This window comes from Lissotriton vulgaris, chromosome 9 (assembly GCF_964263255.1).
Source record: "Lissotriton vulgaris chromosome 9, aLisVul1.2, whole genome shotgun sequence".
NCBI classification, from domain to species: Eukaryota; Metazoa; Chordata; class Amphibia; order Caudata; family Salamandridae; genus Lissotriton; species Lissotriton vulgaris.
This window is the reverse complement of record NC_141697.1, coordinates 359,931,177-359,946,234: the sequence shown is the minus strand read 5'-3', so window position 1 is coordinate 359,946,234 and position 15,058 is coordinate 359,931,177.

The following is a 15,058-nucleotide window of genomic DNA, read 5'->3' as shown; positions in this document are numbered from 1 at the left end:
ATCATTTGAACAGAGGCCCTGAAGAAAGCCTAGGGACACTATTCCCCCAGAGGCTGAAACATGTTTGCCCTTTTTGGTAGTCAAATATTTGTTTGAGACTGCCGTTTGTTGCACTGTTCTTGTTTTTAATTAGAGGGTAAAACAGTCTACAGAATAAAATGTCATTTTTTCTGTCTTTGCCACTCTATTTTATTTCACCACGTTCTTCTTTCTTTGCACTGCACTGATTCCCATATTTATTCTATCTACTTCATGGTCAGCACAGTGATTGTGGGCTAGACTCACGGACTCCTTTTGAAGAGTGGGAGTGGAGATGGTCTCAATGATCTAGAGACAGACCGCCCCACGGCTATGGATGACCAGATGAGAATATAGAACATCACAAGACATTTGATGGGAATCCATTTTTTCACTGAGTCTCACTGATAATCACCTGTGTTCACAATCACAGTTCATTGTCGCATACTTTACGTTTAGGCTCAATAGGAATCTCTGTATTCTCAACTGATTTAATTACAGTAGCGCCTACCGAATGGATGAATAGATCCATTTCTTTTAGACCCCTGGTTCTCTGGTTGTATTAGAAAAGAAAATGGAGACAACACCCATCATCCCCCAAACTGAAATCCCTAAAAAAAAACAGAAAAGAATACAAAAAAAAGATCTTCAACTCCAAAAAGGAATTTATTAGATCAGAACTGGATTTTGCCAAAAACAGACCACGGAAACTATTCGAGATATTAAAACAACAATCCAACAAGTTGCTCAAATCGGCCCAAGAAATCACAAAAACACAACTAAGCTGTGAAGAATTCTCAACATTCTTCACCGACAAAGCCAACACGTTGGAAAGAGAGCTCAGGAGTGCAGCGGATAACCTAGACAACCAAACACCCTCAACGAGCAATACCAACTCTAAAATTAATGATGATAGGGCAAACAACAAGGCACATTGGGATAGATTCAAGTTATTGGACCAGAATAACATCACCAAAACGCTATTAGATATCAAACCTAATACCCACTATAATGACCCACTCCCATCAAAATGCCTGAAAGAAATCAGCCATTTCGATATTCCTATATGGACGAAAATTATTAACGCCTCTCTATCACAAGGGATACTTCCAGAATGCCTAAAAACAGGTCAAGTCGTCCCCATCATCAAAAAACCAACAGCGGACCCAGCAGATCAAAATATCTTTTGCCCGGTAACCAACATTACTAAACTTGCCAAACTAATAGAGAAATGTGTACAAAAACAACTGAGCCAACACATAGACAATTTCTCACTACTGGATGACTGCCAGTTGGGATTCAGAACAGGACACAGCACGGAAACAGCGATCCTACATATTGTCGATGATGCTCTACAGGCCCTAGACCACAATATAACATGTCTACTCATCCTCCTAGACCTGTCATCTGCATTGGACACGGTAAATCATGTAAAATTACTGAACAGGCTCCATGACAGGATGGGAATATTGGGTAATGTGCTGAAATGGTTTGAATCCTTCCTCCAGAATAGAAAGCAAAGATTCTTGGTCAACCAATCACTTTCACCTTCATGCCTAACTTGATTGGAGTCCCTCAAGGATCTACACTATCTCCATCACTGTTTAACCTGTATGTTGAACCGCTTACAGAAATTCTCAGAAACTCTAAAATATCCTTTCACATGTATTTGGATGACATGCAGATATACATCAAGATCGCGTCTCTGGAAGACATCAGGTTAATGAACGAGGACTTAAAAATGTCATTACAATGGTTAACTAACAATCATCTGAAGCTAAACACTCAAAAAAACTGAATTCCTACTAATCTCACCACCAAAGAACCACACAGAGATGAAGGAATGGTCCATAATGATCACGGTTCTTAACTGCACCCCTACCCTGTTGACTCTGCAAAATCACTAGGAATCACACTCAACGAGAACCTTGATATTAAAGCCCACATCAAATCAATGGCAAGAAGTGCCCGTTTTCATTTGAACTACATTAGAAAAGTAAAACCTTTCATCTCTAAGGCGGATCTCAAACTAGCAGTCCAATCACTGGTTATCGCTAGGATTAAATATGGATGCACTACTTTAGCAGGTCTTCAGAAAATTTCCACAGCACCACTAAAAGCATGTCTCAATGCAGCTGCAAGAATTATCACCGGATCGAGGAAGTTCGACCATATCTCTCCACACTTGAAAGCATTAAACTGGCTACCTTACAAAGCCAGAATTCAGCTAAAAATGGCTTGTATCAGCCACAAAGCACTTCACTACAATACACATAGATACCTTGCCCAGAAAATTGAAGTATCTGGAGGAAATAGACCAGCTAGAAGTGCCAAGGAGCTGGTACTGAGACCACCCATTTTCCGGAAGAAGAGAACTTATGATAGAGCTTTCTCAGGAGCAGCCCCCAGAATATGGAACTCTCTTCTGCCAAACATTAGAAAAATAACAAACACAGCAACCTTTAAGAGGGAAACGAAAATATTTCTAATGAGCAAGTTCCTACCATAGACAAGAGAGCTCATCTTTAGCACCATGACCACCACACCTCTTCGGACATCAGTGTGTTTGGGACCTACACGCTGCAACGCTCTGCTTGACAGCGCTATTGCGCTTTTTAAAAATTGCAGTTTTTTCTATCTTGGTTATTTTACTTTAGTATACCCCTGATTTTAATAGGGTTTCCTGGCCCCTACCTGCACCATAATAGTTGCTATCACCGCTGCTTAGCGGGTCCGGGTCTGTGGGCTCCTAGCTTGCTGCTCGCTTTTTGGGCGCCATCTTGGGTGTGGACGCGCCATTCTAGAGGCGCCGGACCGAGCGCTCTAGTCTTGCGGCCCTCCTCCGCCCGCCCTTCTTAAGGCTGGTCATCTTGTGTGCTAGTCAGGACACCTCTTCGGACATCAGTGTGTTTGGGAACTACACGCTGCAACGCTCTGCTTGACAGCGCTATTGCGCTTTTTAAAAATTGCCGTTTTTTCTATCTTGGTTATTTTACTTTAGTATACCCCTGATTTTAATAGGGTTTCCTGGCCCCTACCTGCACCATAATAGTTGCTATCACCGCTGCTTAGCGGGTCCGGGTCTGTGGGCTCCTAGCTTGCTGCTCGCTTTTTGGGCGCCATCTTGGGTGTGGACGCGCCGTTCTAGAGGCGCCGGACCGAGCGCTCTAGTCTTGCGGCCCTCCTCCGCCCGCCCTTCTTAACCCTTCCCTCTAGCGTGCAGCGGTTACGCGCAGCGGTCGCGCCTTCACTGCGCCTGAGTCGTGCCAGAGTCCTGCCCGTCTGCGCCCGTCAGCGCCAGGAAGTGCTAGGGCAGGGCTCCACATTTTTGTTTGGTTGCGTCCTTTGTTTCCTATCTTGTAAGTATGTATTCCAGAGCTAAGTTGCTCTGCCTTCGCCTGATTTTTTCCCCCTGCTCTGATGCGTCTCTACATCCTCTGTGTGGCCCTTTTCGTTGCCCCGGGTGTGCTTTCACTCTCCCTTCTCCTGCTCTGATTTCTACACATTGCTCAGCCTCCATAAGAGCATCAAACAACACTAGCTCTTCCCTGGTGCTAGAACCTACCTTATTTAAGGTTTACCATCTTAATATCAGATCTCTGGTGAAGCATCATCTGGATATCCGTGATTTATTAGATGAGACTCCTGATATCTTTTTTATGTCAGAAACATGGCTCCATGATGATGCTTCGGCGGCGATTAACCTAGCACTCCCTCCGGAGTACATTATTCATACCCTTAATCGTAACTCTAGAGGTGGTGGCATTGCAGCGGCTATTAAATCCAGCTATTCATGCACCTGGAAGGCCATGGATATTGTGGGCTGTGAAAGTGCCTATTTCTCTGTTTCTGTTAATCCCCATTTCACCTTTTCTGGCCTACTTATTTACCAGCCCCCGGGTCCGGATGCTGCCTTTAGGGCCGCCCTCCCTGACGTAGTTAGCTCTTTGGCCCTGAAAGCTGCTAATTTCAGCATTATTGGGGATCTTAACCTCCACTTTGATTCTCCTTGTCCTTCGGCGGGCAGTAGTACTCGTGCCGATCTGGAGGCTCTCCAACTATTCCAACTAGTTGAACATCATACACATGTCGGTGGTCATATTTTGGACCCTTTTTTTACTAACCTTGCATCGGTTAAGGTCCTGTCTCCGAGGCCCATGGCCTGGACGGACCACCATTTAATTGAATGTCATCTCACGCTTAATGATCCACCTCCAACTGCCCCTACCTCTACTATTCTTACGCGCCCTTGGAAAAAACTGAAACTGAGCGATTTTCATCAGCTTCTGGGCGCTGTTCCCTAGGGCCCTTTTACTGACGTTGAGTCAGGCTACGATCTTTACTGTAACTGGCTGACTAAAGCCTTGGACAAGCTGATCCCTATTGCTGAGAGTAAACAGCGGCGTACTGACTCTAGCCCTTGGTATGATGACTCGCTTCGGCTCTTAAAAAAAGCCTGCAAACAAGCCGAAAGAGCCTGGCGTATGTCCCGCACTTGAGTGGTTCCGATCTTTTCTATCCGGTCGTACCTTCAAGGTTACCACTCCTCCTTTTGAATCTAAACCTTATGCGATTGCTCAGGGAGTCCCGCAGGGATCGGCTCTTAGCCCCACCTTATTCAACCTATATGTGCAGCCGCTAGCTGCTGTCGCCATGCGTGGGAACCTGACTATTGTGTCCTACGCTGACGACACACAGCTGGCGGTTGCCATAAGTGGGGCTTCCGATCTCGAGGCTGCTAAGTTCCGTGAGGGACTCGTATCTGTGGCTCGCTGGATGACTGACAATTTCCTCCAATTGAACGCCAAGAAAACCGAGGTGCTCATTGTCTGGAAACAGATCCATCTATGGGGCGATAATTGGTGGCCTCATGAGCTTGGTCCTACCCCTATCTCCGTCACTGAGGTCAAAAATTTAGGGGTTTGGTTCGATTCTCAACTGAGCTTCTCCACTCACACCAAAAAGGTTGCTGCTACGTGTTTTGGGACTTTGCGTCAGCTTCGATCCATTTTTAAATTCTTTGATGCTCCTACTAGGCAACTCATTGTTCAAGCTATGATCTTGTCTAAGTTAGACTATGCCAGTTCTCTTCTTCTCTGAGCTAATCAGGCTGAACTTTCCCGTCTCCAACGCGTCCAGAACGCTGCCGCCAGGGCTCTGGTTGGCTTACTCAGATTTTGCTCAGCCAGAAAAACCATTCACAAGCTCCACTGGCTTCCTGTTGCTCAGAGAATTATGTTTAAGTCTCTTTGTCTGTCGTTTAAAGTTCTTAAACACTCTTCCCCTCAGATCCTGGAGCGCCTCATCTCCTTTTATGTTCCAGCACGTTCTCTGAGGTCTTCTGGTCTCCACTTAGCCATAGTGCCGCGCTTTAAGAGGTCCAGGATCGGCGGCCGCTCTTTTAGAGTCATTGCGGCCAAGTTATGGAACTCCCTTCCTGCCCACATATGTGCTATTGATGGACTTCTATCATTCAGGAAGGCTGCAAAAACTTTCCTTTTTCCCCCAGCCCCCTAGTGCTGCTGTGCTTAGTTCTGTTATCGCTTTTGTCCGGTTTTTCTGTTCTGTTAAGCGCCAGGACGCCCCTTTGCTGGGGCATCTGTGCGCTCTATAAATCCGGATAACATAACATAACATACCAGTTCTGACCAAGACATATACACAAGGGAAGTGAAAAGAAATTCACCAGCTGTGTTGGGGATACTCGAGGGTGGTACTACACAAATCCAGACCCAGGATTGGAGAATATGGAATATACAGGATAAGTCAACTAAAATCTTTTGCGTTGAGGTGTATCCCAAATCTACCTTATATCACTGTACATACTGTATTAACCCATTAGTTATAGTCCTACAGCTATATGGGGGATAGCCTCGATCGGTACTATACTAATCCTGGACCCAGAATTGAAGAAGATAGAATGCACAGGAAAAGACACTTAAAAACTTTTTGGAATCAGGAAGTCCCAATTTCATCATATAGATAGTTATATCCCAAATCTACCTCATGTCACTGTATATACTGTGTTAACCGTGTATTTTGACATTACCTATATGGATGTATACTTACCTACGTCATATCACTGTGTATAGTTATACTATACAAGACTTGTCTCTAATCTACCTCATGTAATGTAAAGCTCTCTGTTGGACCCGGCCCTTTTGGCAGGTTCACCCCAAGACTTTTTTTTCTTTTTCGTAGCCTGCTTCTATGACCTGGTGTTGGTGATTTTAGGCCTCTGCGCACTTTTTCACTGTGGTACAGTGTAAAGTGCGTGAGCTCTCTGTGTATGTGTGGTGAGTGACCTGCCCTCCCATAGGAATGCATGGGGAATATGTATGACCATGGTAGTTCCTGATGTGGGGGGAGTGCAGGGTCGAGTTTGGTATGTGTGAACTCGTGAGAATGAATGCTGCGCAATTATATATGCGGCATGATTGTGTCTAGTGTAGAAGTGCCACTTTTAGAAGTTGGCATATTTGCGTAATTTGTGTCTGGCGTGTGATTGGTTGAAGCTGGCTGGTGAGCCTGGCTCCAAGAGTCTGGGTGGGTCTGCCCCAGTGGTGAATGGAGTGTTTATCATGCTGATGTGAGGGGAGGGGTGCACCTGGGCCTGAATAGGGCTGGGATTTCCCCACACAATGCTGGCTCCACCCCCTGTGGTGCGTCTGATGTCCCTAGCCTGGCCTGTGAAAGTTCCCTATAACCAGTTGTAGCTGATTCTCATACTGCCTGCACCCTGCTAGACAAAGGATTTCTCTGTATAAAAAGGGGCTGTGTCCCCATACAAAATGTTCTTGTTTCTGACTTGAATCTTGCCAGGGGCGTGCTGCTGCTTGGGCCCAGGGGAAGGCTTGCCTCCCTGGGCCCTGCCCAGCCCCTGGATACCTGATGGACTGCTTGAGGCTGGGACCCCTTTGCTATGGGAGTCTTTGCCTTGGGGGCTTGATGGACTCTGCCCCCCTTAGCCCCTGGAAGTGCTTTATTTCAGGAAGGACCTTGTTACTGGACCTTGAAGCGCTTTGGAGCGCTGTATTCACCCCTGAAGCGCCTGGAAGCGCTTTATCTTTTCATAGGGCTTGGGAGCGCTTTTTGCTTTATTGTGAGCGTTTCTCCGCCCCGCATTTTGCATGAGGAATAGCAGGTGCCCACCCTGCGTAATGTGCGGTTTTATTATTTAATTGTCTCAGTCGGTGCCCACCCGGCATTGCCCCAGAGATTGCCACGCCCTGGACGGGAGCTCACCCGGTTTATTATTTAACTCGAGGGAGCCCACCCCTCGGTTAATTCAGCTTGCTGGCCGGCCAATCACGGCCCGGGAGAAGGACCGGAAGTCCCGCCGGCTGGCCTGAGAAGGAAGCCTTGGCGACGTTGCCGGTCTCCCATGCGATGGAGGGAGACCGGAGATGTGCCCGGGGTGTTGCAGCCTGTAGCGGGGCTCCCCTGTGCTGAGGGAGCCCCGGAGAAGAAGAGAAGGAGCTGAGCAGTGGCGGAGGGGGCGCGGGGCACATTGCCGGTGTCCGCCCCCACCTCCACCGCAAGTCAAGACCCGGATGAAGAGGAGGACGGGCGCACTTCTGGTGAGAGAGTGCCCCACCAGCATGGCGCGTCCCGACCAGCAGCCGCACCCGATGACGAGGAGTCCCCCGAGAAGCCCGATGAGTGAGGAAGGGCTGAGCCCAAGTGGTGGCTCTGCCTTGCAGTCACAGAGTCAGAGCGGCCCGTGTGCTCAGTGGGCCGCTCCAACGATTGGGCATTATTGTTTAAGAGCCAGAGAGGCTCAGGGGCATTGTTTATTTTGAGTCCTGCAAGGCTCCAACGGTGGGCCATTTTGTGTTTAGAGCCACGGAGGCTCTAGGGGGCACATTGTTGTTTTAGAGCCCACAGAGGCTCCCCGCCCACATGGTTGTTTAGGGCCCAGAGAGGCTCTTGAGGGCCACATTCTTTTCTACAAGCTCAGTGAGGCTCCCACATCGGCCCCTCATTGCTACAGCTGCCCAGCACTTAGTGGGCAGCTGCTACGTAGGCCCCTGACATTGGGACACAGGGCGTCCTAGCCCCAACATGGACCTGTTGGCCTAGGGTCTGCCACAGGTGGAAGCTTATGTAAGTTTTGCGCAATTGTGTGGTTTTTCCTGCACCTCTGAATGTTTTTAGGCATCATGTGTTTTTGCGCTATTGAGTTGTGTTCTGGCACCTCTGAATGTTTTTATGCATCATGTGTCTTCCTTGTTCTTACACCTCTGAATGTGTTGGTTTATGCATCATGTGTCTTCCTTCCCTGCACCTCTGAATGTGTTTTTGATGCATCATGTGCCTTGTTCTTACACCGCTGAATGTATGTTTTATGCATCATGTGTTTTCCTTCCCTACACCTCTGAATGTTGTGATGCATCATGTGTAATGCGTTCCTGCTTATACCCCTAATTGTATTGTGATACTTAGGTGGTTGTTCTTTCTAGTACAGGTGGTCCTAGTGAGGTCCTGGTTCCCTGCGTGACATTCTCCTAAGGTGGTTAGGGTTGCATAGGTGGTACTTACCTGTTACCAGTGGTTACTGGTTTTATGCAATATTTGCTCATTTGTGCTACAGTGATTTTATATCCTATATTCTATGTTCTAGAAGTGCTATGTCTGCTAAGTGTTGATTCTGACAGTGGCCCATGTGGCCCTGTCCTGGTGTAAATAATCCCTTGTGAATATTGCCCGTGCCAATTGGCACAATGTTTATTGTGTGATTACTATCTGATGTGTTTTGACAATACAGAAGTTATTTTTATATAACCTCGTGTGGAGTTCCTTTTGTGGTGTGCCTAGGATGTTGTTGCTCTTGTGTGCTTGCACAAATGCTTTACGCATTGCCTCCGGGATAAGCCTGTCTGCTCGTGCCAAGCTACCAAGGGGGTGAGCAGGGGTTATCTTGGCGTGTGACTCCCTTGCCCTGACTAGAATGGTGGTTTCTGCCTAGCTTTGGCGTCAGCCTTAGCCAACCAGAAATAGCCAGTTCTAACAGGCTCTGATACCCAAGGGTCTTGTTCGCGTTATACAAAACTCTTTAAATAAAATAAAGAAAGAAATAAAAAATATCCTAATCCATTATTTTTCATCCACCATGCCACCTCAGTTTGGACCCAGCCACACACAAATCAGCCTTGACCCTGCTCCAATGGAAACATTCCAGCCTGATCTGCCCGGCCTGGTCCTCCCTAAACTTGAAAGCAAGCAACACATGACCAGTTTCGACTTTAAGATGGGCTCATCAGCCAGGTATAGCTTAATTTGAGTGGCACAGTGACCACAGGACCCATGTCTTGGAATACCTGTTGCACTTATAGCAGCTACTGTAACAACAACTAGGTGATGTAAGGAATGCTTGAATTAATTCCAGCCACTGGCAGTCGCTCTGGCCACATGCCAACACATCATTTTCAACCACTATGCCACCACAGTTTGAAAAGGTTAGGAAACATCTAAAGGCTCCCTGGTTCCCCTGCCTGTCATTGGCACTCCCTGTGAGAGGGTTGGCAAAGGCTTTGTTTGCCCCTTGGACCCAACAACAGCCTTAGGCAACAGGTTAATCATGGTTTTGGTGGACATTGCCACATGGTACCCAGAAGCCATCCGTCTGACATAAGTGACTGCACCTACGGTGGCTAGGGCCTTGATGGGTATGTTTGCTCACATAGGGTTCCCCATATAAGTAGTGTTGGACAGAGACACTAACATAAAGTCCATGTGGGATGAGTGTGAGGTAACCTACAAGTTCTCCACAACGTATCCCCCTCAAACCAATGGGTGTGTTGAGAGATTCAACAAGACCTTCAGCTGTATGATTTTTCGGCCTGCCTGAGTCCATGAGGCGGAAGTGGGATGTTCCCTTGGTATGCCTGCTACTTGCGTACATCGGGGAACCACATAAGGGGGTTGTTTTAGCCCATTTGAGCTCCTTTATGGTCTCTCTGTTAGAGGACCTCTCAGCCTAGTGAATGGGGGGTGGGAGCAAGCTCATAGGAAGCCCAACAGGATGCAGTCAGCTGCATTATGGCTCTCCATAACCAGATGCAGAGCTTCTGAAAGAAGGCTAAAGAGAATCTTGAGCCCAGCCAAGTGGTAATATAACTCTGGTATGACCAGAAGGCCACTTTGGTAGAGTTTCAGCCTGGTGAGAAGGTGTGAGCCTGGACCCTGTAGAGTCCAGAGCTCTCCAAGATGGTTGGCCAAGCCTATAGTAGGTGAATGAGCAGAAGGGGGAGACTATTTACTTGGTGGACCGCAAACAGTGATCCATATAAACTCTCTCAAATCACACTCTGAGAGGTCTGAAGTCATCATGCTCCTGGTGACAGATGATGGGGTGTGTTGGACTTGGCCCTTTTTGCAGGGTCACCCCTGAACTCTGTGCCTTCCTCCTGTATTTTGTTTGACCTGGTGTTGATGGTTTTATGACTCTGGCCACTTTACCACTGATCAGTGCTAAAGTGCTTATGCTCTCTTTATAAATTGTGTTTATGGATTAGTGATTCATGATTGGCATATTTGATTTACTTGTCAGACCCTAGTATAGTGCACTGTGTGTGCCCAGGGCCTGTAAATCAAATGCTGCTGGGGGGCTTGCAACACTGATTGTGCCACCCACAGAAGCAGCTTGTAAAATGTGGCTCAGGCCTGCTATTGCAAAGCCTGTGTGCAGTCTGGGACTGCCATGTCTACTTGGCAAGTGCACACACTTGCCATTCCCTAAACCGTTCCTTTTCTGCATGTTAGTCACCCCTAAGGTAGGCCCAAGGTACCCCTGTGGGCAGGGTGCATTGTATATGAAAGGTAGGACATGCCCTGATGTGTGTGGCATGTCCTTATAGGGAAATACTGCCAATTTCATTTTTCACTATTGCAAGGCTATCTGCTCCCATTGGCGAGAATGGGCAGTTTGCTTATAACATCTTATAAGCATAACTGACCCTGGGAACAAGATAGGAGATTAAAGTTTAGTATGGCTGAATTCAGAATGTTAGAGTGCATCTTTTGGAATAGTTGATTTTTACATTCTGCGTTTGAAAATACAATTTTTATTAAGAAGGTATTTTTTTGCCTACCCATCCAGTGTGCCTCTGCTAGGTTTGTGTATTGCATGTCTGGCTTGTGAGTGACAGGAGCTCGGAGAGGGCTGTGGCTCCAGCAGTCTGATGAGTCAGGGCTGGGCTGAATGGGACCTGGGATGAATTTAGAGTAGGGGAGGAGATTTCCTTTCACCTTCCTGGGCCAGGTCTGCTTTCAACAATGCTGTCTCCACCTCCTGCCAGGAAGCTGCACCAGAGAGGACGGAACTGGTTTTGGCTGGGTACAGACACTCTCTGCCTTCAGAGACAAAGGATTTGTGTGTATAAAAAGGGACCCAGACCCCAGAACTTTAGATCACTTCTGGGAAATCAAGAAGAACTTTTGCCAAGGAGAGGAAACCGGGTAAGCTGAAGAAAGATTACTGTCCTTGTGCTGTTTGCTGTTTGGAGTTGGCCTGCAGTGATTACTTGTTGCCAAGGAAAGGAGAAAAGGACTTTGCTGTTTGCCTTGCCATCTTGAGGGAGATCTCCAAGGCCTTGAAATTGAGCTTGCCTCTTGTCTGAACTCTCAGGAACACAAAGACTTCACCACCAGCTCCCCTGAATTACCTTGCTGGGAATTCTAACCTGCAGAGCAGTACCTGCTGCTGTTTAGGACCTCTAGAGACTGTTTGCCACTGGGAGCAGAAAGCGCAACGCAACGACGATAAAGTGTGTCGCATCCGCACCGAGACCCAATGCATCGCCGAGCCACGGGGAAGAAGCCTGCTGATGCATCACCGAGAATATCATCGCAGCGCCTGCAAAAGTTCACGCATCGGACCGAATTGTTTCATCGCATCGGGCGCCATCTTGTCACGTCATCAACGGAACGCAGTACGAAAAAGTTGCATCAAGTCCCCACACAGTAAGCAAGTGACGCATCACCTCCCCTGTGCTGCAGTAAGGAACCAACGCATCCAACCCCCTGAGTGTAAGGAACAGTGCATCACCTTCCCTGCAACCATTTTGTTTGCTATGCGTAACACATTCAAGGTACATTAAGAGAAACGTGTTGCATATTCCATCTGCATTGAACTGAGTTAGTTCTACCATTTGAGAGTCATATTTGTGATACTGTATTGTGGATTTTTGTCGTTTGGTCTTGTTTAGGTAAAGATTACGTATTTTTCTGAACTGGTGTGGTGTCCAATTGTAGTATTGCCACTGTGTTACTGTATGTGTTCACAAATGCTTTACAGTCTGCCTCTGAGATAAGCCTGTCTGCTCGTGCTAAGCAACCAAGGGGGTATGGAGGGGTTATTTTAAGAATGTATACCCCTTTCCCTGACTAGAAACAAGGGTCCCTATTTGAACAAAGGTGCAAACCATTGCCAACTAGAGACCCCCATTTCTAACAGGGTGGAACAGCAGAACAACTTGTGTACCAACAACATTGATATTGGAGGCAGTATGCCTGTCAAGAATAACATTTACAGGTTGCCAGAAATGATGAGAGCTAGTATCAATGAGGAAATCTCCAAGATGTTGGAATTAGGGGTGATTGAGCCCTCCAGCAGTCCCTGGTCAAGCTCAGGTGTGCTGCTGCCGCAGGCCAGCTCAACAGGTGCCATTCCCAAGCTTAGGAACTGGGTGGACTACAGAGGATTTGATTCAGTCACCAATACAAAAAAATCACCCCATCCCTGAAGCTGATGAGCTCATCGACAGGCCGGGTGCTACCAAGTTCCTCAGTACTTTTAATCTTACATCAGGGTACTGGCAGATTACTCTGACAGAGTGCGCAAAAGAGAGTTCAGCACTCTTGACGCCAGGGGCTACTTCCAATTTCTGGTTATGCCTTTTGCTGGGAAGGAGGCATTCTGTGCCGTCTACCTAGATGGAGTAGCTTTCTTAAGCTCCAACTGGAAAAAACCCCTGTACCACCTCAAGGTGGTGCTTCAGGCTTTCTAGCATGCAGCCCTGACTATCAAGGCCAGTAAGTACTAGATAGGTAGGGTACCCTGTTATATTTGGGTCACATGTTGGGTGGGGTAAATGTGCATCCCTTCCAGGCCACGAATGAGACTTTCTTGAGCTGAAAACCCCCCAAACCTCAGTGTGAGGTGAGGATCTTCCTGGGGCTCACCGGAGTTGTTTAATGTTTTTTTTTAATCTTGTATATGTTACACTAACAGAGTACGGTCATGTTTTATACACTTGTAATCAACTGGTAGTTGTACTGCAGTAGTTACATGATTTGACTGCATATGCTTAGCTACTCTTGCTTTTTTTTGGTGTACCTTGATCTTTTATGAGGTTCTGCTATATCATTCAGCACATACGTAAGTCTGTATCAGTCCCATATCTGTGCTGTGGTATAACCTGCCTGGCTGTGCCATGGCTGACCAGGTCTGTGTTAGTGCAACACTTTCCTGAGTACCACATGCCTGAATAGTTGTGGTGCTAATCCTAACAGTGCTTGTCTGTAACCATCCATGGAGTAATAGTTATGTTTTGATTGACAAATGCCACATTTTCTGCCTATTGGACACTGAAGTCATTAGTAATGAACAAAGAACCTTGCCGTACACCATGCTTTGTTCCCAGTTCAGGTTGGGTTGACAACATGCCATGCAAAGTGAATGCTGGGGACTGAGGTACTGCATGTTGCCTTGTTTGAATGAGATACGACCATGCAGCAGCTACAAGCGCCTTGAGACCCCAACAGGTGAGTTGCCGCACTCTACAAATATTTGATTGATTGGATTGATTGATTGTAAAGTGACTAATGAAAACCTATGAAATGCGCAACACATCTACACCATCATAACTGCCCAGTTCTTAACCTCAAACATAACGTCACGCTTTCTGCTAGAAATTATATCATAGATGAAATTATTGGTGAAATCAAATGATGGCTGACATCATGAATTAGACCAATACTTCAAATCTAGTTGGAATGGTAAAGAATTACTGCCAACAATTAGGTGCCGAAGCAAACAATATCTGGAGAAAAAAAAAGGCAGATGCAGGTACACTTCTTCGTAATATAAATCCTCTTACATAAATCCTCTTACATATATAGACCTCAATCATTGTTGCTTCATAAAACAATGGAAACTGCACAAACCAGTGATGTAACGTTTATCAGGTCCAGTAGCTACCAATGGCTATAAAATTGGTAGTGCTTGGGTGCATTTGAGCACGGCAAACCTACAGACATTTACAGGGGTAAAAAATCACTGTGCATACCAAGATGGACAGATTTTCGTGTGGATAATCAAAGCACCAAAATCTTCATGTTATGCCTCATTTTCCATGTGCTCGATTTGGAATAGGCAGAAAGCAACCCACTTGATAAGTTACAAACACTGAGGTGCTTATTTACAAGCCCCTTGCACCACCGGTGAGTCACTTGTTGTGACGCACTGTTGGTGCATTTTATTGCCCCATATTTACAAGGACACCTTGCATGGCTTTTCCTGTCCTTGTAAATATGGCTCCTTTACACGCAGCACTTTTCATGAAAGTGGCGTTCCATGGATGTTCCTGTGGGTGTTCCCACTCAGCACCCATGGAGCCTGACAAATTTCCAGATTCATGAGAAATCTTAAACCTGGAAATGAGACTGAATTCAACAGTGAGAAATGTATTAAGTTCTCCTCAATTCTTAACTCTTTCAAAGCATGCTGCATTCTGCAGCACACATAGAACAATGAAATCACTTCTGGTGGTTGTTTATGTACAGGAAGGTGTCCCTTCCTGTACATAAACAATCATTCAAAAAATGACGTTTTGCAAGTTCTATGTGTGCTAATGCAGCACACATAGACATTGAAAAATAACATTTCAGATTGTTTACGTGCAGAAGGGAACCCTTCTTGCACATAAACAACCATCCCTGTGATGCAGGCATCCTTGCACCGAGTGGAAAAGATGCCTGAGTTGGCGCATGACAGCCAATTGTGTGCCAGTGCAGGGGAAAGCTCAGGGATTCAACA